General features: G+C 37.0%; 1 protein-coding gene across 1 annotated transcript in view; it reads right to left on the bottom strand.

The window, feature by feature from the left end:
- FAM91A1 (family with sequence similarity 91 member A1) overlaps nt 1–24,855 on the bottom strand; it is a 1,899,235-nt gene that overhangs the window by 1,142,358 nt on the left and 732,022 nt on the right. The gene's annotated exons all lie outside the window — the stretch shown is intronic.

The raw sequence follows: 24,855 nt of genomic DNA, 5'->3' as shown, positions 1-24,855 counted from the left end.
GGAGACTGTGAAGAGAATGTCCAAACAGACTAGGATGTCCAGACCTATACTTGGTTGCCAGGTAGCCCTTCCCTAATTCATGGACAATATCATCTACTTCCAATCTTACCAAGCATGGTTCTCCCTTCCCTACAACAAGCATACACCTGACTCTGGAGGACATAACAGACTCCCAACCCTTAATGGCTTTCCAAGGAGCAATACCAGGGGGTCAGAAGTGGCAGATAGATAGTCTGAGGGCTACAATATGGCCACAGTGGAACTGTGAAATGAGGACAGGGGAATGGAGGATGTCAAAGAAGACAATGCCTGAACTGCTCTAAAAACATTTCTCTTCTTGACAACTGGAACAGGGACTTTAGAGGTACCAGTACTACAAGCCACAGAAGGCCGAGTAAAGGCTTTAAGCCACTGGTTTTCTATGAATTGCTTGATGGAACTAAGTTAGCTCCTTATAGTCTTAGGTATAAACAATAAGCATACAGAGCATGAGCAGATGTCATGTTCCTCTACTAAGCAGAAAAGACAAACTGTCTGTGAGTCCTTATATGGGATATGATGTCCAAACAAGCACCTGCTCTTTCACTCAGACATAAGTAAAAGAAACAATCGCACTTTTCATATGTAAGGAAGGTCCCCAATAAGGTACTTATCTGCCCAATATCTCAAAACTAGTCAACCTTTGAACCACCGAAGATGCAGCAAAGACAGAACCTGACTGGTTGTTTAATGGCAAGAAAGTTTTGAATTTTGACACCCGTATGTCTGCCTTTATACTGGCATGCCATCGTACTTCCTCAGATGTAAGGGCACATGGAAGGCACCCAAAAGCCTTAGATACTGGCTGGCTGGCCCTTGGCAGGATACATCCCATACAGCTTAGACTACTGGGTTAATAATCTAGTGATGATCAACTTTCTAAGGTTGTCTTGCATTCTTACAAACAATGTTTTGAAACTACACTATTACCAGCTACACCTACTTGGCACACCAAAGACATCAACAACTAAGCATTCCTAAAATGAGCCAACTGCAGCACATGAAATAGTGATAACTCTAGCAAAACAGACATTTCAACAAAAGGTGGATGTTAACAATTAATTCACCAGTTTTGTTAATTATATTTATTTTTAATCACCTTTATTAACTTCACATGTTACAGAGTGACAAAGGTACACATAAAGTTGTAAAAGAAAAACTGTTAAAGATTTTTTTTTCCTTTTCATGAATTACACATACATAGTCTTTCTTAATAATTATTATTCAATTTTATATCACGCAGACTACCCAAGTCCACCTTCCCTGAAACAGAACTTCTCCTCTCAAACATTATTCTGCGGGCATTGTTCCCACAGATTACATTTACTTCTATGTAGCTTGCTCCCTCCCTTTTTTTTAAAGATGCTACACCCAATTCTTTTATTCCCTTCACAACATTCAATAAGCCTGTCACAACTGGTTCAGATTTTGATTTCCATTTTTTAGTATTTGTTTTTTGGCAGCCAACATTATTAAATGTAATTGGGCCATGTTTCTATGTCCCACCTCAAAAGAATCATTTCTTTAGTAATAATAAGGAAATGATTCTTTTGAGACTCATTTCCTTAGTTACAATAAATTGCTCCCTCAACATTTCTAGCAGAGCACCATGTAGGGAATTGTTTAAACTTACATTGATTTCCCATAAAACATGTTCTCAAGTACTCGTTTCTTTCTCCATCACCTCTCCAACATGTTTTGGTAATTATATATTTATATGCATTAATAACTAACACCACAAGCTTTAGCAAATGAATAACTAAAGCCTTTAGCTGAAATAAACAGAATTAGACAGTACAGTGTACAAATAACTATGTTCTTACACACAGAAGCACAAAATAAAATGTTTAAACACACAGATGGCATTTAGAAAAAATATTCCTAACAGACATCCTGTCCTAATACTGTAAACAATATCTGAATATTTACTGCATTCTTTCTGCCACTAACTTTTAATGATGAATAATTTACAGACAATAAGCTAGAGACCTCTGTTCAGCAGGCTGTCTCTTTCCAGTCCATAAAGTTCACAGGCAAACAAGGACCCCAAAGAACTACACAACTAACTGGACTGTGCTCAACTCTCTGTTGACAGGGTATTTGAAAACGGCTTTAAGAGAGTGTCCTGGAATGAGGACACATTGGAAAATAAGGAAATAGTGCAATCACTTTGAAATGCATCCCCATATCTCCTTATTTCCGGTTTGATTTCGATTTCAAACCTAGGCATACTATTTGAAACATGTCACTCAGCTCGGTATGAATTCCTAGTCCACTTATGGCAATGCAACCACTGCCAGGATGCGATACACATGAAAAAAAAAACAGTGTATGCGTACAAAATCAGTTTCAATTCTAAAATTCTAATACATTTCACAGGAAAAATAACTACCTGCATGATTCCTACACAGCCTTAGTTCAGACTTTTCTGGAAACTCAATATGATAGACACCTGTAGGTCATATACCAATTTGCATTTCTCTCCTGAAAACAAATACATTTACCTCAGCTTAGTGCAGTTTTTTTTTACAGACAGATGTAGCGCAGGAACAACACATAAGATGGCATAAAGGACACAGAGGTCAGAGTAGTGCATGACACTGGCAAAGCCAACATATAGTATACTGTAGTGCACTCACTGAGCTATCTTTTCACTACATACTGAAAAATAGTGTCTAGTGTGGGACACAGAAGGGCAAAGTCCTTAAGAAGAAGCATGGGATGGCCAGCAGGTATGGATATTTCTCAAAAAACAGAAGAAGGATGATTCACCAGTTCAAGGGTAAGTGCAAGAAATGCTTTCCAGAAACTAGATTTCCTGTTCCTTTAAGCCCATGTGTCATCAGCTAGCCTGAACAAATTAGAGAAAGTAGCAAACTTAACCTTGAGCAGGTGCCATACAAATAGACTCCCTTGTGGCTGATCAAGGAGATAACAGTGAGAATAATGTCAACAGCCTCTCATTTGAAGACTATTGCCTAGCCAGTGGGGAGGAATCACTGTCATTGTGTATGACTGGAATAGGAACTAGATCTGAAGGTCTCAAGTCTGGGGTTCAAGCATATTTCCTTCTATCCTTTATGCTCTTGTCAGGAAGACTGGATTAAACCTCAAAACGGTTCTTGGGCTCAGCTTTCATCTGTCAGGCATAGTGTTGACACAAGTTGGAATCTTTTTCTCCAACATTGCCATGGTGTTAGGTAGAACAGCAAGCTGTAGTGACACTTGCTGATTTTATGCTGAAGTCACAAATAATAGAGAGTATCTGCAGTCCTGAATTATGATCAGATATGGAGAGGCGATCTCTTAGACAGTGAACTCAGGAAGCCTTCCAAAGGATGTGAGACAGAAGGAGATTAGAACAGGCAGAGATACAAAAAAACTGGGAAACAGTGGAATGAACATTCTACTATAAGCAACTTGAGGGAGTTGTACATGGGCTAAAAGGAACAATACTAAGCAAGTGATCACAGGGACCATGAGATGCCTAATCATATGCACTTTTAAGAAGAGACATGTAAAAGTTCTAACCATGCTTTTCAAGAACTTAAAAATGCTCACCTCCCAAATCAATAAGGGTCATAAATCATTACCCTGGAGAAGATGTACCTCAACAGGGTGGGGACATGAAATTTTTGTAACTGGCACAGAACTAAGTATCAGAAGAAAGCACAAAAGCGTTTGAACCAGTGAGGAGTGCCTCCCATATGAAGACATGAAGAAAATGGTATATAAAAAAAGTCTAGAAAAACAAATTAGACACAGAGGGAAACAGCGGAAACTGAAGTGATTACAAGAATACATGAGCAAAGAATTCCAGGGTTCTTGTGGGACAACAGTTGGATAGCTTGACAAGAGAAGCCTGGGAGAGACTGGGGATATCAATTAAAAACATGAGAATAAATTAATTTCTATTAGACATTAAGGTTTACAAATGCAGCTCTACAGAAAGAAGTACTGTTAGAGCAAGTGTACATAAAGTGGAATTTCAAAGTTGTTTAAGAATATTATAAGCACTGCTTACACTCACCCAGCTGATATGCGGGAGTCAGCTGGGTGAATGTAAGCAGTGCTTACATTCACCCAGCTGATATGCGGGAGTCAGTTAGCCAGAGTCTCAAAAGCAAGTAGTCAGCCTCCTTTTGCAAGTATTCCTTGAAAGCCTTTTCAAATTCTAAGAAGGCCTAATGTTTGGGAGGTAGTACCAGTTGTCAGGGTCAGTCTTTCAGAAACCTCTCTCATCAGTAAGTTATGAACAGGGGTCTCATTAAGGTAACAGGGTCTTCTTGGTGTGTCTAAGACAGTCATTTGGCTCCCTAATGGGTAGTTTGCACCTCAAAGGTAGGCAATAACCTTCATTTAGTATTTTGAAGAGAAGAGAGCCAAGATGGAGAGTGACTCCGTCTTGAATAGGAAGCCATTTGAATTTTTGAAGAAAAATGCAGTAATGTTTACACTGGTCTTGTCAGGAGTGCATATCTGCAAATTTTATTTTCAACTGTTTGAAGTTTGTAAGTATTGTATGAAGAATGGAGACATATAACTAAGAAAGCCATACTTGAGCTTGGGAATACAGGCATTTCTAGAAATGTCTTTCTTTGCAGCAGGAATAAGAAGGTGAGAGATCCTATAGAAGAGTCTAAGTTGGGACAGCACTTACATCTGTGTATGACTGTTAAGATTTAGGGTTAGGTTAAGAGTTAGTCCTAAATACTTTTGTTTGGTGACATTATGAATGGGAATATTTTTGTTATCTTTCAGAATTAGTTTTAGAAAGGGTTTATGAAGGGTGGAGAACGGCATGGCATTAGTTTTATTGAGGCTAGTAGGTTCACAGACAAGCTAGCTACCCTTGTGCACCATTTTAAGTCTATCCAGTTTCCTCTTCTGGTGTTTGAATTAACCTATCCCATTTGGTGTTAGACTGGTCTTACCTATCCTATGGTTAACAATTATATATTACCCCTAGCAAGAATAACTGAGATCATGCCATAGATAAACTGATGTGATCCATGCATGGGATAAAGCATTTACAACCTGTCTTCATTAGTAGTACAAAGGGCAGTCCTGGGGTCAGTTTTCTATTACCCAGCCACAGATCTACGTTGCTCTTCAATATGGACAGTAAGTCTGTTACAGAGCAGTGTAATCCTCTGCAACATATGCCTGTCCCTCAAAACTTTTCTGTTGATGTTGCAGTAGAGGTTAAAATCCCTGGGCCAAGTTCTTCTGATGCCACTTGACTTGCAGATGTGCAGTAGGTCCATCAGCACTGGATCAGAAGATGCCTTGAATGTCAGACACATGTCACCTCTCAGCAGTCTGCAGGTTACAGAGTATAGTGACAGAGATTTTAGACAGTCCATGTAAGGCACATTGTTTAGGCCTGGTATTTTATTACTAAGATATCTCTGTGGGCATTCAAGTTTTGCATGTGGCCTAATGAAGGCTGGTAAAGGCGGAAATGACATCACCAGATTTAACTGCAATCCCTTTGTTTAGAACCTGCACTTTCTCACGACAGTTGACATGCACTGGCTGAAAGTTAGGTCACTGTCCACATAAGTTCCCAAATCTTGAACAACTGGGTCAACTCTCAGGGGCACATTGCAAATGTGGTAGTTCCCTGAGGTAGACGACCCATAGGATACAATATTTTTATTTATTTTACATTTGTTGACCGGGCTAGTCCAGCTGGATATATGTCCATTTTCAGTGGAGGCCCGGGGAGAAAAGCTCCAATGGTTATAACAAGTATAGGGAATACAAAAATAACAAAGCAAAACAAAACAAAAATTGAGCATAAATGGTAATAAGACTTTAGTATAGGTAATTTACATGTCAGAGGAAATATACATAACAAGATAGTATTCCTAAAAAAAGTTATTAAATAATTGCAATACGCAATTTGATAATATCAAAACGTAGTGTAAATAATACATAGTCATACTAATATCAATGTCAAAAATATATATATATATTTTTATTATAGTATATATGAGATAAGTTATATCCACAAGGAAGTTATGTCAGTGGGGATCAGTCAGGATGTAGTATAGAGAGAAGGAAGTATTGTGGTAGAGAAAAGGAGGAAGAAAGGTTAATCAGGGTTGGTACAGGAGCAAAGCCAGTGTTTATTAAGATGGATTCTCAGTTGTTTTTTAAAGAGTGGAAGAGTGGACAAAGATGAGATATTGGGTGGAAGTTTGTTCCACATTTTGCCAACTGAGTTGGAAAAAAGACAATCTCCTGCAGCATTATTGGGTTTGGTACTATTAACTAGTAGTTTATCTGAAGAACGTAGTTGTTTCAGGTTGTTGTAGGGAGTAAGGAGGTTAGAGAGTATTGGTGTTTTGGATGGTTGATATAGAATGTTGTGAGCTATTGAGAGCTGTTGATAAATAAGCTTGTTAGGAAGTTCAAGCCAGTTTAGTTGTTTTAAGTTCAGGCAGTGGTGTGTTCTAAACTGGGATCCTGTGGCAAATCGAGCAATGTTATGGTAAGATGAAGCAAGTTTCTTAAGGTTACTTTTAGAGAGATTAGTGTAAATAGGGGAAGCATATAGAAGGGTAGAGAGGAGGTGAGATTGAGCTAAGGTGGTCCGGGCTTCAGGTGTAAGGAAGGATTTGATTCTGTAAAGGGATCCAATCTTTTTGTTAACTACTTTTATTGTGTTGTTGATGTGACAATCAAAGTTAAGATTATTGTCAATAGTAATACCTAGTAGTTTTGTAGAAGAATCAGGAGTAATATGAGTGTAATCAGTGGAAGTAATAGAGAAGTTTAGGGAAGTAGATTTGCGGGTTGGTGAGAACAGTAGTAATTTGGTTTTCTTGGGGTTAAGGAGTAGACAACGGTCAGAGAACCACTGTTCAACAGTGGTAAAGGTTTTTTGGGTAAGAGGTTGGAGTTCAGCTTGAGAAGAAGCAGTGCAGATTATAGTGGAATCATCTGCATATTGTATGCAAGTGGTGTTAGGGATAGCTGATTGGAGGTCATTAATAAAGATGGAAACTAGAAGTGGGCCTAGGATAGACCCTTGTGGTACTCCTATAGAGATAGGAAGGAGGGTAGATAGTGAACTTTTCCAGAGTACTGCCTGCTGACGATTTTCAAGATAAGAAGTAAACCAAGTTAAGGAGGAGGGCTCAAGTGCATGAGATTTTAGTATGTACAGAAGAAGTTTATGATTAACCATATCAAAGGCTTTAGATAGGTCTATGAAGAGAGAAGATGAGAGATTATTGATGTTACAGTTATAGTTGATGGAGTTGCTAAAGGAGAGTAATGCAGTAGTGGTGCTGTGGGAAGGTCTGAATCCATGTTGACTATTGGCAAGTAGGTTATTATGGAGAAGGTGGTTTAGTAGTTGTTTATGGATACATTTTTCCATGATTTTAGCTATGGGTGATAAGAGTGCTATGGGACGAAAGTTAGAGAAGTCATTAGACTTGCCCCCTTTGTGTAGGGGAATGATATGGGATATCTTCCAGATAGAAGGGACAATACCCTCCTTTATAGATCTATTTATTAGGATGGCAATGGGATAGGCAGTGGCTTTAGCTCCTATTTGCAGGTATTCTGCAGGAAGTTTGTCTCCAGATGGGGTGGTAGGTTTTAGTTTATGGAGTAGAGATTGGATATAGGAGGTAGATACAGGTTGTAGGTGAAGGGGAGGAAGAGTAGCTTTTGAACTAGGTGAGAGTAGTTTAGAAGTATCAGGAGAAAGGTGGTTTGCAAGAGTTTGGATGGCATTGGTGAAGAAAGAGTTGAAGTTATTGGCTATTTGTGTGGGATTATCTGGGTCAGAATCCTGAGGGTTTGGTGTGATTGCTTGGCCTGGGGATAGAATATTATTAATACTAGTCCAGAATTTTTTAGGTTATTTTATGGTGTTTTTCTGTAATTGAAAGTAATAGTTCTTTTTATCTGTCAGAATAGCTTTTTTGGTGCTGTTTCTCAGCTCCCTAAAGTTTTGGTGGTCAGTTTGGTTTTTGGTAGATCGCCATTTATCCCAGGATTTATTTCTGAGAATAATTTTTTGCTTCGTATTCTTGATTAGCCAGGGTGCTGCTTTCGTTTTGGTTCTAATGGTACGGCTTGGGGCATGGTGATCTAGGATAGATAGGAATGTAAAATTGAAGTATTCAACTGCTTCATTAAGTGGGAGATGTTTTAGTGGGGCCCAATTACAATGTATTAGTTCGGCTAGAAACTGTGCAGAGTTAAAATGTTTTTTTGTACGTAGAGTTTTATAAGTGGTAGGTAAGGTTAGGTTAGTTTTGTATCTAATGATATAGGTTAGAGAGTGGTCACTAAGATCATCTGGAAGGATGCCCGAGTTGTAGGTTTGCAAGGGAGTATTAGTAAGAATCCAGTCCAATGTGGTTTCAGTATTATTGGTTTTATTAGTTCTAGTGAGACTATTAATGAGCTGTTTGAAGCCATATAGGTTGATATGGGAAGTGGGGTTATTACTGTTACAGGAATGCCAATTTATGTTAAAGTCTCCTAAGACTAGTGTTTCTTGAGGGAGTTTGGTTGATAGTAGGTCAAGGATATGTTGAAGGGTGTTGATATTATTTCCAGGAGGGAGATGAGCACAAATGATATTTATGGATTTAGTAGTATTGACTTGAAGTTTAGAGCCGATTACTTCAGCATTATTGTCTATGGTAAGAGTCAGATTTAAAGTACTAATATGGAGTTTTGTTTTATACAGAATTGCTACCCCTCCTCCCTTTTTGGCAGTATGGTCGAGTCTAATGATGTTATAACCAGGTGGGGTGATTTCACTGTCATTAATTGAAGGCTTTAGCCAAGTTTCAGCTAAACATAAAATATCAAATTGATAGACTTCTAGAAGGGCATGAAGTTGACTAGTTTTGTTACAGATACTTCGTATATTGAGATGGGCAATAGAGAGAGAACTGGTGGGTTTAGAGAATGAGAGAGATGTAGTTTTGTTTTGTATTTTGTGTGTAATGGTTTTATTATGATGTGGGCCTGGATTAGGATGAATATCTCCATCTAGTAGAAGGTGGAGGAGTATGAAATATTTTTGTTGGGGAAGTTTATAGGAGGAGTCAAATATTTTCCTGAATCTAGGTTTCTTGAATTTGAAGTGTGCTAGTCTATGGTATTTGGCTAATAGGTAGTTGGCTTGTGTGGCTGGGTTTAGGAAGGTAGGAGATAAATGTGTTGTAGAGGTAGAGGTGTATTTTGAAGGAAATGAAAGAGAAGAATTCAGTGGATGTTCATAGGAGGTTAAGAGGCAAGTAGATATAAGAGAAGATATAAGTAGCAGACAGATAAGTGTTTTAAGTTGTGGATGGATGGATGATATAGGCATATTTTGTTATATGGAGGTTAGTAAATAGGTGAGTTATAGTTTAAAGGTGTGGTGTGGGGTAGGTGTGAGAGAAGGAAGATAGGGGATAAGGTGGGTTTGTAAAGTAGTGGGACAGGTGTTAAGATAGGGGAGGAGCTAGGTTAAATTAGTGGGTGTGGTGTTGAGAAAGAGGGTTGGGTTAGTTAGGGATGTTAGAAATCTGATTGGAGTGGACTGGATAGGGTGTGTCTATTATTGGTATAAATGTAGGACCTCTGGGGGCGGGTGGAAATTGGGGGCAGGGTAGGGGAGTGGAGTGAGCCCGCAGGGCGAACGGAGCGGGTAGAGACAAGAGAGTGATCTACTAAGGAAGACAATCAGTGGAGTGAGAGAATTTAGCAGGTAAGGTAGAAAGTGAGGAAGAAGTAGAGGTAAGTAAACAGGCTGGTATAAGGAAGATATACCTAACAGAGGGGTAGAGTATAGAAAGTAAGTTGAAGGAAAAGGGAGGGAGGTGTATTAGAATGTCTATAAAGAGAAGGAATTGAGAGAAAGAAACAGGGTAGGGAGGTCTATTAGGGAAATTAATGTAATGAGGTGAGATACAGATTGGAAACGGTAAAGCGCCACCTAGTGGACAGTAACTGATTGTGACTGAAAGTTCATATACAAGGGTATCAGGCTATGAGAGAGGGAGTAAGGTTACTTTTAAAAGCAGAGAGTATTGGCTGTTTACAAGCGTTAGGTAAAAGGATCAAAACAGGAAAGCTGGAGAGGTAGTAGGCTGCTGGCTATCCTAAATAGGGAACTTGCCTAGCATAACAGGGTACTGTAGGTTTACCATTCTATCGCTGAATAGTTTTGATCAACTAGGAAAGTGGTATTGTGTTTAATACTGTGTGATTACAGTTCCTGTAGACTGGCGTTGTAGCTTTCTTTGGCCATAGAGGGACTACTATGGCTAGCTAATATATGGTACAAAACCTTTATGATGGTTATTGGGACATGAAGAAGCTCTAATATATCATGCTGCATTACCAGCCTTGATGGGAGTCTCTTCGGTCTCTTTCCCTCCTGCAAAGCAGCTGGTCTAAAACTGTGGAAAGTGTCATAGTCTTGCACAACACTGCATGTTCTCTGCCATTTTAAACTATGAGTCAATGCCACAGATGCCTACATCTTCCAGGGTGAGGAGGGCTTGCAGGGAGTGTAGTTTCTTGTTTACGCTCCTAGCCACTGATCAGTAACACCTTCATATTTTCTTTGGCTTGTTTCATTTTGTTGTTAGGTTAATCAGGTTGACATTGCCTAAAAAGAACATCAATAAACAAAAAGTATATGGAGAAAAAGTGCCCATATCAATGAAAACCAGTAATCCACATAGATAGTCACTTTAGGAAGGACTACCACACACGACCAGGTAAAAGCAAACTTTAATATCCAAAATAAAGCTTAGAATCCACAGAAACACACAAATGCTTTAACGAATCAACACATTTTCATCCACATTAATGACATCTTCAGATATGAAATAAAATCAACAAGTACAACCTTTCTGAAATAGATTATTGGTTTTCATTGATTTGGGCACTTTTTCTCCACATACATTTTGTTTATTGGTGCTGTTTTTGGGGAGATGGAATGACCTCCTGCTTCACCAGGAGCTAAAGGAATTAGAGGCAGAGATATTAGACAGCTGGTTGGCCAGCTTACTCAGCTTGTCAAACTTCTCATGCCAATTTGCCATTCCATTGTTTCTTCTGCCTCAAATGCTTCGTTACCTGGCAATCAGGAGGCATGACTGCAGAGAGGGAATGGAAACCACAAGTGTTTAAACCATAAGACTAATGGCATTTGCTCTCAAAGTGACGACAATTCTGATATTAATGGAGATATTGAGGAATTTCCTAATATTTTACTGAATGGAAGCAACGAGTGGTGAACAGGGTGAAAATTCAGCTGGGCAGCAAGCTCAACAAAAACAAAAATAAGGTGACTGTAGTTCTAACAATGTTTCAGACTGTGACTTAGGTAGTTGGTTGACTAAGCAGTTCACTTTTAATGGTAGTCAATCAACAGAAGATGATACTTACAGAGACACTTACTCTAACAATATAAATAAGTTATATAACTGTTTGCTTAAGTACAGAACATTGGAATCAGACAATACATACTTAAAATGTATTAATTTGGCAACTGTCTCGAAAGGGCTACAGGTTTGAAAATACCCTAACAATGTTCAAGAAGGCTCTGATTTTTGTAAAGAACTGTTGGCTATTTTTGATAAATGTGGAAAAGAAATCATGAGAGCTATTATTAAACAAAACCATAGCGAAATGGGTATTTTGTTGGGTCTATATTATGATATTGCATGCTCAGAAGAACGAACGACACATGATCGACCCCATGTAAGCGAAAGCTTACGTCGAAACCTCAGAACAGCGAGTTTTTTTCCCGCGGACAAAATCACTGTTCCGAAATAAAAAAAAAAAAACCTGTAAAACATTACATAATGTGGGGGGCTTTGCCCCCCACACCCCCCTACTTAAATATACCAACTTCGAGATCACACTACAGTGCCAAAAGTGGAAAAGCAAACTCTTTCCCAGGGAAAGAATTTGCTGAAAAGCCGCTTCGCTATTTTGCCATTTTGTGCTTTTCAGTTCGACAAAGACACATTTAACAACCTGCGTCTGTGACGGCGTAATAGGGAGCCATTTTTTAGGGAACATTGAACATATTAATCATAACACTGTGAATGACTTGATGTTTACTGTAAACAAAGAAAAAAAATACATATTTAGAATTAAGGGGACAAGTTGATAAGTGTAAAGCTATTTTCAATAGGAAAAGGAGAAAGTTTGACAGGGAAAGATTGGAGTATGAAGAACACCGCAGTTACCCTAAACCTAGAGCTAACACGAACTACCAGATTAGATGGAATAGTGAACATGCAGGAAGAGGTTTTACCAATTCTAATAACAACAATAATTTAAAAATATTAATAGGGGTCATTACGAAGAGGGTAATAGATTATGGGAATCTAGTTGTTCCTTAAATTTACAAGACCCTTTGGAGTATCTTCCTTCTGGAGGTCAGAGAGTTGAAAAACAAAAAACCTCTTCAATACAATCACGATAGATGGAGGGGGAGCGACAGAGGGAGATATTCATTGAGCAAAATACATATGCATCTAGTATTATTAAGGAAGGTTTTAAATTAACCTACAATGGTTATAATATTTTTAATTATAGTGATCTGGACATTAATGAGGCACATTTTAGTTTATTCTGTAAAAGTTTCAATTTTTTCCTAGGAAAAAATGTGACATAAGTATGGTCATTATCGATGCCAAGTTATTTTTGTGGAAGAAGAATCTAGAGTTAATGTTTGAGGGGTATAGTAAAAGTTACACTGATAGCAATGTGTTGAAGAGAAAAAGCACATTTAACCCACCACTGCACCATCAACTAAAGAATTCTGAAGTTATGGTTGAGAGGAAGTTAAGGAAAGGAGTTTTAAGGAATAAGGTTTCACCGAATGTAACTAGGGAAGAGAGAGGATTACTGGAAAAAATGAGTAAAAATAAATATTTAAGGGTGATGAAGCCTGATAAGGGGTGGGATGGTGCTTATGTATGCTATTATATATGAAGCTAAAATGATGGAAATATTGCATGATGTTAACAAACACATAAGGGCGTCAAAATTAGACTAATATAGCCTAAAGAAGGATCTATTTGGCTTTGAACAATGTATTAATAAAAGGGTTGATAAATGTAGATAGATTTCTATTTTTACACAAAGATAAACCTTGTGTCCCCTCAATTTTTCATCATCAAAGTGCATAAAGATTTGTTGGATCCACTATTACACCCTATTGTGTCAGCCGAAGGTTCTGTAACAGCCTCTATAGCTAAGTTTTTAGATTTTACACTTAAGAAGTTGTCAATGGAAGGTAGAAATGTTCTGAAAGACTTGTGGGATTTTTTAAAGTGTGTTAGACAGATTTTATATCAGGATAGAATGAAATTTATCACTGCTGACATAGTTGATTTATTTGGTTCTATACTGCATGAGCGGGGTCTTGAATGGTTTGAAGAAGCACTAAGAACATCATGGGGAGTAACACAAAATGATTTTCATACTTGTTTGGAACTTACTGATATTGTATTAAAAAATAACTTTAAATATTTTGAGGAGGAATTTTTTCAACAGGTTGGAAGGGTAGCCATAGGAGCAAGGTCTGCCCCTATTTTAGCCAATATTATTTTATCAGTTTGGGAAGAGAAGTTTATAAGAAATTCTTAATACAAAGACTGTTGGACTTTATACAAGCATTTTTAAATGATATTTGCTCGTTTTGGGTTGACACAGAGGAAAAGTTTATTGAACTCTAACTATATTTCGAGTTCTACTAATTTCTTATGTTTTACATACAATATTGATTATGAGAAGGTAAATTATTTGGATATTACTATTTATAAGGATAAAAGGATGTTTAGGTGAAAAGTATTTGGGAAAAAGACCTATTCCAATGCTTATCTTTACTATACGAGTGCACAGCCATATTATCAAAAAAGAATACAGTTAAGGGCCAGTTTGTGAGACTAAGTAGGATGACCTCAGATGACCAGGATTTTGAATGTGAAGTTTTGAGGGGTATGTTTAATGAGGGGCTACCCCATAAATTTAATAGATGAAGTTTATTGTGATGTATTGTTTATTGTGATGTATTAAGGGGTAGGAAGGACAGATTTGCACCCATTCTTGGCAATGGACTTCAAATTTCTGACAATAATAATACTGACATTTTAGAAGACTTGATGGAGGTGGAGAGTCCGTATGAGTATGCTTTTGAGACTGACTTTAATGGGGACACTGGGGTCATCAGGAATATTATGCAGAGGGAGTGGGTTAAACTTGCAGGTTTTTCAGATCTTAAGATTATTTTTGACAAGCCTTTGAAGTGTATTTTTAGAAAAAGGTCTGAATATTAAGGATATATTGGAGTATAATCGAATAAATAATAAAAATGGAACAAAGTGGGTACATTTAAATGCAGACTATGTCTGCAGTGTCCCTTTGTTAGTAATGCTGAAGCTATTTATGTTGAGAGTAAAGACAGATATATTGTAAGTAGAACTTATAGTACACGTGATTGTAGCTGAGTTGTTTATACTGCCATGTGTAACAAATGTAATGCATTTTATGTTGGAAAGACAGAAAGGAAGCTTAGAAAAAGAATTTATGAGCACATTTATGACATATGAAATAATAACCAGAGGAGTGCCTTGTTTAAACACACTCTTAATTGTCAATCAGCTAAGTTTAGATAGATTTGCACCCATTCTTGACACTGGACTTCATATTTCTGACAATAATAATACTGATATTTTAGAAGATTTGATGGAGCTGGAGAGTCAGTAAGAGTATGCTTTTGAGACTGACTTTAATAGGGACACTGGAGTCAACAGGAATATTATGCAGAGGGAGTGGGTTAAATTTGCAACATTATCAGATCTTAAGGTTATTTTTGACAAGCCTCTAAAGTGTACTTCTAGAAAAAGTTTCAACTGAATTCTTTTGATGAAAAACTTTTCAAGGTTCGTAAGCTGCAGTTAGAAATTGCCTATTTTAAGGAATGCATTAAATTGAAGATAGTGCCTAAAGGCTTAAGGCACTGGCAATTTCCTGCATTATTAGTTGAAGGTTCCGCGTTTCATAACGCGCTTATTTCCCTTTTTGATAAACAAGGATTGGAACTTCTTGAGGTGTTTTGTATACACTACCAAGAATTAGTGAACCACTTGTTAAGCGAACTAGTAGAACTTGACAAGTCCATTAAATCTGACACTGCTTTCTTGAGATACCAGTATGACTATGATAGATGTTTTTTAAGCATAGATGACCATTTAAACAAAATGAATGTAACAAAGACCAAGAAAATTAAACGTGATCTAAAAGACTATAGTGAGGGTAAGGCTTACCCCCACCCCCAACTGACTCAACAAACAAATGTTGCTGCCCAGAGCAGAGAACCTACACTTGGAGTGGTGATATCACCAGAAGCACAAGGATCAGAAATTGGGGATGATATACCACCCCCGGATACTACTAGCGACACTAGGAGAAGCGAAAGATTGACACAACAACATAAGCGTACAGGGCAAAATAATTTTGACCATGAAGAGGGTCAAAATAATAAAAGACCAAGTACTAATCAAAGTCAAAATTTTCAAGGACCAGCCTCGAGATCTCCTTTTCAACCCAAGAGGTCGACGAGGAACAGGAGAAGGAAATGGTAACCAGAGACTCGATTAATGCGAGCATATATGATAACCTGGCCACCTTCTCTGTCGTCTCCAATTCTAGGAATGACTTTAAGATATATAACTATACCAATTTGGCTATTCCTAGTGAAACGGTCGAGCTGTTAAGTAGGGGTCTAACATTTGTACCATCATCCAGCTTTATTCTGGCAGAAACATTAATAGATTTAAAATTGTTTATCAGAAAGCTTAATTTATTAATATTGATGGGGAATGACTTTATTAAGGAAACCGATTACCTCGTTCCAAGTGTGTACAACCCTCCATTACATCCCACATTGAGTCTTTTTGAGAAAGTAATGGAAATTGATTTGAGGAATTTGAAAGAAGTAAAACGTAGACATAAACTATAACATTTCAAGGGAAGAAAGAGAACTGTTGGCCGAACTAAGGCAGGCACCCATCAGGATTATGAAGCCTGATAAAGGAGGAGGGTTGGTCATCATGTACAATAGTGACTATAATGAAAGAATGTCACTGATATTAGACAGTGACACGTATTCAAAGTAATCTATCAATGAAATGAATTCTGCCTACCGCATGGCTAGAACTACGTTTGAAGAACTCTACATCGAAGGGCGTATAGAAAAAGACATGTACAACTTCCTCCTACAACCAACTGTGAAAACACCAGTATTTTTCGGTGTACCGAAGATACATAAAGACTTACAAAATCCCCCAATGAGACTTCTTGTCGATGGCAGGAACAGCCTAACATATACTTGTTCAAAAGTACCCGATAGGATCCTGCAGAAGTACATCAAAGAGGAAAAACAGATTTCTAAGGACTCTTGGTCATTTCTTCGCTCAATCAACAGTCTACCTTTCGTCCCTGGAGCGTTTTTCATTACTGTCGACGTGAAGGACCTATATTCATGTATCCCTCATGAAATAGCGAGAGAATGGGTAACCCTTATGTTAATAAAGCTGGGAGCACCCACCAACGAAATACATCTTGTTGGAGATTTAATAGATCTGGTTTTATCATATAATTTCATTATGTTCGACAAGGAAATCTACCACCAAAAAATTGGCGTGGCGATGGGTTCCCCCTGCGGAGCGAGCCTCGCCAACTTGGTCATGGCTTTTTGGGAAAGGAACTTTGTGTTACAAAATATGTTGTTTATGGATCAAATTTTATTTTACACAAGATTCCTCGACGATATATTTTTATTATTTGAAGGTACTCAAGCTGAAGTAGAACAGCTTATAGAACCATTCAATACTAGTACAGACTTCCTTACATTTACATATAAGTACAGTATTGATTCTATTGATTATTTGGACGTCAAATTGGCTAAAGATTTCTCTAATAGTAAGTACACCTCTAAAATTTATAGGAAGGAAACATATTCCAATATGTTCCTTCATTATGAAAGCTGCCACCCCACACACCAGAAGAAATCTGTAGTCAAGGGTCAACTAGCTAGGGCGGCTAGGATGACAACGAGTGAGGTGGATTTTCTAGCTGAATGTAACCTCTTAACAAGATTCTTTCTACAAAGAGGTTACCCTAAAGAGTTCATCCAGGAAATAGTTATGGAGGTTAGGACAAAAAGATCAGTAGGTAGATACGTCCCACTATTGGGAGGTAACCAGATGGAAAGATTGAATGACCCCTTTGAAAATTCCAACAGAAATCAATTTACGTACACCTGTAGCATTATTCTATGTTTTAATCTGGATTCTTACGACATTAAAAATATTCTAAATAAAAACTGGGATCTTTTAATAATGGATAACAATTTAAGAAATAAAATGCCAAATAAGCCTAAAACCACTTATAGGAGGGGTATGAATCTGAAGGAAATTTTACAGATGAGATGTTTCAAACCACCAATTAATCCTGGAATGACCAAATGCTATATGTGCAATATGTGTAAATACATTGCTGAAGGCAACCAGTTTACAATTAGGAATACTACTTACAAGATTAAGAACAAATATAATTGTAGTAGTAGGAAAGTTGTTTATAAGGCTAAATGTGAGGATTGTGCAGCCTACTATATAGGAAAAACTGACAGAAAACTACAGGAGAGCATATATGAGCATATCTACAGCATTAAAATTAGAAAATGCCTTAGCAAGACACTGCTTAGAAAATCCAGGACATAAATTCAGGTTCAAAGTCATTGACCAAGTTAGAGATGACCCTAGGGGAGAATACCAACCACTTAAGCTAGAGGAGAAGGAACTCATTTGGCAGTTAAAAACTAATGCTAACCAATCTCCTGGTCTAAATGAGATGACGTCAATCAAATGCATTTTAAGGCTTAAGAATTTGGTTAGGTAAACTTGCATATTTATGTTACGAATTCATTTTTTAACATACTTAGACCTTACTTATGTTTTTAAAAAAAACTTTTTAAAAAACTTTTTAAAAAATTTTTTTTTAAAAATTTTCCTAAAAAATTAAAAAAAAAATCCTAAATTATCCAATTCATAAATGTATTGATCTTTTACATTTTACATATAATATACAATTTTACGGGGTTAATATAGGAGTAAACAATAAATAAATGGACATTAAAATGTATATGTGTATATGTACATAAAATTTTATAAAGTACACCTAATAGTATAAAACACATGCACATTTTAAGTTTATTTATGAACTAAAATGAATGATATACATGCAGATATATTTTAACTAAATCAACTTGAATAAAATAAATAAACATAAATTCTAACGTATATATATTTCATATACTATTGGTAGACTCTTTTTCCAAGATTTTGATAATGGACTACTTTTGAATAGCACTGTTTTATATGATGTTATTTAAATAATTATATAGTACCTGTCTTAATGCAGAATGTTTAACTCCAGAGAAGGAAATATAAATATAAATAAATAAAAATCATGCTTGCGTGTTTTAGCTGTAGCTATAAATGGTCAGATGTTTTAGGATTTTTATGTATAAGGAATGAATTTACTTTAAATTACAACGAACAGCTTAATTGTTTAATTACATTAGTAACGCCCTTATTTAAGGGTTTTGAATGGAATCCATTGATTGTTTTGCCTTCTGAAGAAGTCACAATATTTTTAGTGACGAAAAGTGTATGCGATCTAACGCACTTTAAGGTTTTATCATTTTCAATTAATAAAGTAGTACTTGATTTCATCGTTGCAGTTTGTTTTCGCCAGCTGCTTAGTTCTTTTCTTAAGTTTGTACTTCTAGAAAAAGGTCTGAATATTAAGGATTTATTTGAGTATAATCAAATAAATAATAAAAACGGAACAAAATGGGTACATTTAAATGTGGACTATGTCTTCAGTGTCCCTTTGTTAGTAATGCTGAAGCTATTTATGCTGAGAGTAGGGATAGATGTATTGAACCTATACTACATGGGATTCTAGTGGAGTTGTTTATACTGCCATGTGTGACTTATGTAATGCATTTTATGTCGGAAAGACAGAAAGGAAGCTTAGAAAAAGAATTTATGAGCACGTTTGTGACATACGAAATAATAACCAGATGACTGCATTGTTTAAACACACTCTTGTCAATCAGCTAAGTTTTTATTTTTCATCTTAGAGGAAATACCAGTTGATGTTTGTGGGGGGTGTGGGGTGTGAGTCAATTTTGAATATAGAGAAGTTTATTGGCAGATTGTCTTAGAAGCTAACAAATCACCAGGATTAAATGATACTGTCTCCCTCGCCTCCATTTTGAAACTAAGAGCAGATACATTATAACATTTGAAACACTTGGTTTTTGGTTTTATTTTATTTTGTTTTATTCTGATGTATACTCGGTGTTTTAATTTGGTACATCTTTTCATATAATATTTCACAAAGTACTTTATTAAGCATTTAAAGAAAAAGTTTATTGGCAGATTGTCTTAGAAGCTAACAAACCACCAGGATTGAATGATACTGTCTTCCTCGCCCCCGTTTTGAAACTACTAAGAACAGCTAGATTATAACATTTGAAACATTTGTTGTTTTATTCCAGTGTATACTCGCTGTTTTAATTTGGTATATCATTTCATATAGTATTTCACAAAGTATTTTATTAAGCAATTAAAGAAAAACAATTTTAAATGATTTATTAAGCTTTGGCCACAAGATGGAGCAAGAAGTTTAGGAATCTGAATGTGGCTTGTTAGCAAAATCAACTATAGGGATACACACACACACACACATATATATATATATATATATATATATATATAAAGAGTTAGACATTGTGATCTGTAGTGAGAGTAGGGAACAGGTGGAGGAGACCCTGGAGAGATAGAGATATGCTTTAGAGAGAAGAGGAATGAAGGTCAGCAGGACTAAGACAGAATATGTGTGCGTAAATGAGAGGGAGGATAGAGGAATGGTGAGGATGCAAGGAGTAGAGGTGGCGAAGGTGGATAAGTTTAAATACTTGGGGTCAATAGTTCAGAGTAACGGTGAGTGTGGAAGAGAGGTGAAGAAGACAGTACAGGCAGGATGGAGTGGGTGGAGAAGAGTGACAGGAGTGATTTGTGACAGACGAGTACCTGCAAGAGTGAAAGGGAAGGTCTACAAGAGGGTAGTGAGACCAGCTATGTTATATGGGTTGGAGACAGTGGCATTGACAAAAAGGCAGGAGTTTGAGCTGGATGTGGCAGAATTAAAGATGTTAAGATTTGCACTGGGTGTGACGAGGGTGGACAGGATTAGGAATAAGTATATTAGAGGGTCAGCCCAGGTTGGAAGGTTTGGAGACAAAGCCAGAGAGGCATGATTACGTTGGTCTGGACATGTGCTGAGGAGGGATGCTGAGTATACTGGGAAAAAGATGCTAAGGATGAAGCTACCAGGTAACAGGAAAAGAGGAAGGCCTAAGATAAGGTTTATGGATGTGGTGAGAGAGGACATGCAGGTGGTTGGTGTGACAGAGCAAGATGCAGAGGACAGGAAGAAATGGAAACAGGTGATCTGCTGTGGCAACCCCTAACGGGAACAGCCGAAAGATTAGACATATGTGTGTGTATGTATGTATGTATGTATGTATATATATATATATATATATATATATATATATATATATATATATATATACATATATTTATTTATTTTTTATATATGTTTTCATATATATTTCATATATTTCTTGCAATTTATTTATTACCTTGTACACAAATTTTATATATGTACTTTGATGTGACAGGTTGTTATAAGTGTTATAATTATTAATGATTATTTATTTTAGGTTGTTTTTTTTTTTCATTTAATTTACCTAGGAGTTTCATTGGTAGTTCAGGGAAAATTGTGGATTTTTAAAAAGGGTGTGCTTGCTGATTTTATTTCACATATGAATTAGTCATTAATGTGGACCAAAACACAGTGATTCGTTAAAGCGTTTATGTATATTTCTGTGGATTATAAACTTCGTTTTGGACATTAAAGCTTGCTTTTACCCATTCGTGTCTCGGTAGTCCTTCCTAAAGTGCCTATCTCTGTGGATTGTTGCCTAAAAAAGACATTGTGGGGCAAGAATGTCTTTACCAGTAATAAAAATCATAGCAGCGGCAGATGCAGGCCGTCCTTGGTGAAACAGTATGGTCTGTCATTCATATCTTCCCATACTGAAAAATATTGGAACTGTTTTTTGCTAGTATTATGGCGTCATCTTGGAAGAAGGTAAAATGTTGCTCAGTGCTAGGCTCAAACCTGCCTGAGTCGCATAATTTGAGAACTCCTCCATGGCTTTCTTCATATAGTCCAAGGAGGTACATCTCAAGTCATCTAAATCCACATAGAATATGACAGAGTCATACCAGTACCTGTTGTTCAAGGACCTGAGTGCACGTGGGATCTGATGGATCCTGACACCAGATTAGCAACTAACTGTCACACTATCCTTTCTCAGCTTGGTAACAGGTATATCTACATGTCTTACTATGGATCCAACTAGAATGTTTGGTGGGGTAGATACCTACCTTACAGTCTCATCATCTGCGACTTTGGGACTCCTTGTGCTATGTGTGGTAGTAGGCTTAACTTGCTGAGTGTGCTTTGTGCCTGCATTGTGTTTTGGGGGTCTTTGAGATTTAAAGAAGTTAACCCTTAGAACCTCAGCATATGACAGATTATGTGTATCACAATGGCATTGGTGAGCTGTGGTATAATGCTGACAATTCTGGTGACCAAATTTAGTGTAAGTTTTGCCTTCAAGGTATATATATATATATATATATATATATATATATATATATATATATATATATATATATCTATATCTCACACATGTTATGCTGTTTGAGTAACAGATGATCTTCAGACAGCACAAGACAATTCTTACACTGTCTGAAGATACTCATCTCAATTAGGCTGGCTACAGACGTTGTGGACATGTACTGGTCCATGGTTTCAACAGGAATGACTCGGGGGGCACAGGTGACTATAACTGCTGAGAGTTCCGTTTGTTTAGGATATTGTTTGGGTGGACTTACTACTAAGGTGCAGAGAAAGGCCTAGTTATTTTCTCAGGGGTGCACTGCACCTCAAAGTGCATTAATTTGGACTTGGCACAGGATACTGGAGCCTCAGACTTGTATTCCTAGTGTTGCAATGATTCTGCAAGTCCCTTAAAGGGGAAAATACTCTTGCACAGACAACCCACTATACAGTGAGCCCAGCAATAGCAGACACTGAGCACAACTCGTTGCAGTTCTTGTTTTCTTCTCTTTTTGTTAAAAAGCCAGTTTCTCACAGTTTGAAGTTTTCTGGAGTTTTGTTAGCAGAATCCCATGTACAAAGCTAAGAGAAGTTTTCTCTGAGCTTTATATGAAGACTACTGGCTGTTTTACTGCCTTCTATAAGCATGATGTCATTTGCATACATGACTAGTTTAAGACCGGGAAGGTGTAGCATGAGGTCATTTATCAGCAAATAGAAGAGAGCTTAGGACAGACCCCTGGGGGACTCCAATACTGAATGTTCCAATATCAGACAGGGAGTTATTAGCAAGAACCTGAAAAATTCTTTAAGTAACTTGAGAACCAGGAAATAATATTTTCTACAAAGTTAGGTTTTGCTAGCTTGTTGCATAAGAGGCTATGATTAACTGTTTCAAAGGTTCTTCTCGTGTCAATAAAGACAACGGTGTTTAGTAGGTCATCACTGATATTGTTGTAAATGCTATAAGTGGCAGTAATAAGGGCTGTGCTAATGCTGAATGAAGTCTCCTTTCTAAGTCAAAATCTGTTTCATCTGCAGCATTTACAAATTTACTTCAAGATAAAGAACATAACCATAAGCCATTCTCCCAGACAATACACTCAAGCTCCTTAACACTTGTGCTGAAATCTATGCAACCCTTCACATTTAACCTCACCTTAACCACTGACTCTACCCCTCATAGTTTTACGCAGTCTCTTCATTTCTCTCCCTAACGTAAACACTGCCTCAGGACCTAATGATTTCTGACCCATATCAAATATCTGCCTCATCGTTAAACTGATTAAAACAAAATGCACATCAACAAATACTACATCTTCAAACCTATGACATTATAACTGACAACCAACATGCCTTCACAAATACATACAGCATTCTTACACCAATTTACTCCCTCAGTGACTATCTCAAAAATGGGAAATGGACTTCTAACAGATGCAACATTTCTGGATTAAAAACAAACTCTTGGCAATGTTAATCACACACTACTGCTACAGAAATTGGAAACACTTGGCTTTTCTGATGGTGTTTGCAGCTGGCTGAAATGCTATCATGCCAACAGGACTTTTACAATCTCTAATAGGAACTACATCACATTTTCAGGTACATTATCCAAAGCCATCTCTCATGGATCAATTCTTCGACCGTTACTCTGTTTATTACCAATATTCCCACTAATCTACCACAATGTCAGCATCTTCAGTATGAAGATGACATTAGCCTTACTAATGCTAGTAAAAATTCTACCATTCTATAGCAGATCCATCAAAATGACTTCCATGACCTCTGGAACTGGTTATCAATGAACAAACTAGAATTCAGTGCCAAAACTTTTAATGTCATGTTATTTGGAACAACCAAAAGACTCCCTATATGTTCATTATCATTAATTACAGATGTTAGAGGAAACTCCTCTTTCAAAAGCTCAAAGGCACAAATACATAAGCATTCCATTTCACCAAACACTAATTTTTCAAAATCATGTAGACCAACAAGTACTAAAGGTACTAAATTCATTAAAACTTGCCAAAAGAATTTCCAGTTTGCTAACACCTGATGCCAGGACAGCCATATCACTTAGGTTCTAATATCACGACTTGAATATGCACTACCCGTGTCTGCCTTAGCTCATTGTGGGAATATCTCAAGATTACAACAACTGAAAATAACATCCTTAGATATATTCACCTAATATTTGAAACTAACACCACTGCCATTCCATTAAAAAGCTAACTTTTTGTCAATTAGCAAAAGTAACACCATTCCTCGTCAACTCCCCCAACTCATAAGCTTCTACACAAGTCTTGCTGCCAAATGTTTTACTGTAAACTTAAAACACAGTTCACTAACCACACTATCTGGAACCATATGGCTACTCTGTTGTGTAAATCTCCCTTTACCTCTGCAATAAGTGAAACATCCTTCTCCAAAGCAGACTTAGCATCCTGGAATTTACTCAAGGAGAACATAACATTCTTGACAGCTTCCTTCAACTTCACAAGCAGCTGAAGTTAAACATTGAAAGATAAATACTTATTCTAATTTATCATAATGCTTATGTCACACCTATGCATTTATTCCTGCTTGTATATATGTATCTTGCTTAGTTTCCATTACACACACACCTATCTATATACAGATAAACAGAAATGTGCATGTGTACTAATTATGACTTCTATATATATTTTTGTAGTTTATGTTTGCATTTGCCTGTTGCCTGGTTTGTGACCAAAAATGCTCCTTGGACCACCTTACTTACCTGTTCAACAAAAAATAAATAAAATAAAAGTAAAAAACAAATAAGCAACATCAATTCATATTTTCCACAAAACTACATGTCAGGTTTGCTACACCCCTTTTTATGTTCAGTGTTAAGTACAACATCAATACAAGTGCCTGAGGCTTAGATAAGAACCTAGAATTTTCAGGTTATTCAGCAGCAAAGATGACTGAAATGACTAACCCCATAACCTTGCTCTCTGTAATTTTACA

Source organism: Protopterus annectens, chromosome 3.part1, assembly GCF_019279795.1.
Source record: "Protopterus annectens isolate FY-2018-M chromosome 3.part1, PAN1.0, whole genome shotgun sequence".
Taxonomy (NCBI): Eukaryota; Metazoa; Chordata; order Ceratodontiformes; family Protopteridae; genus Protopterus; species Protopterus annectens.
This window is presented reverse-complemented; position numbering and strand designations above follow the sequence as displayed.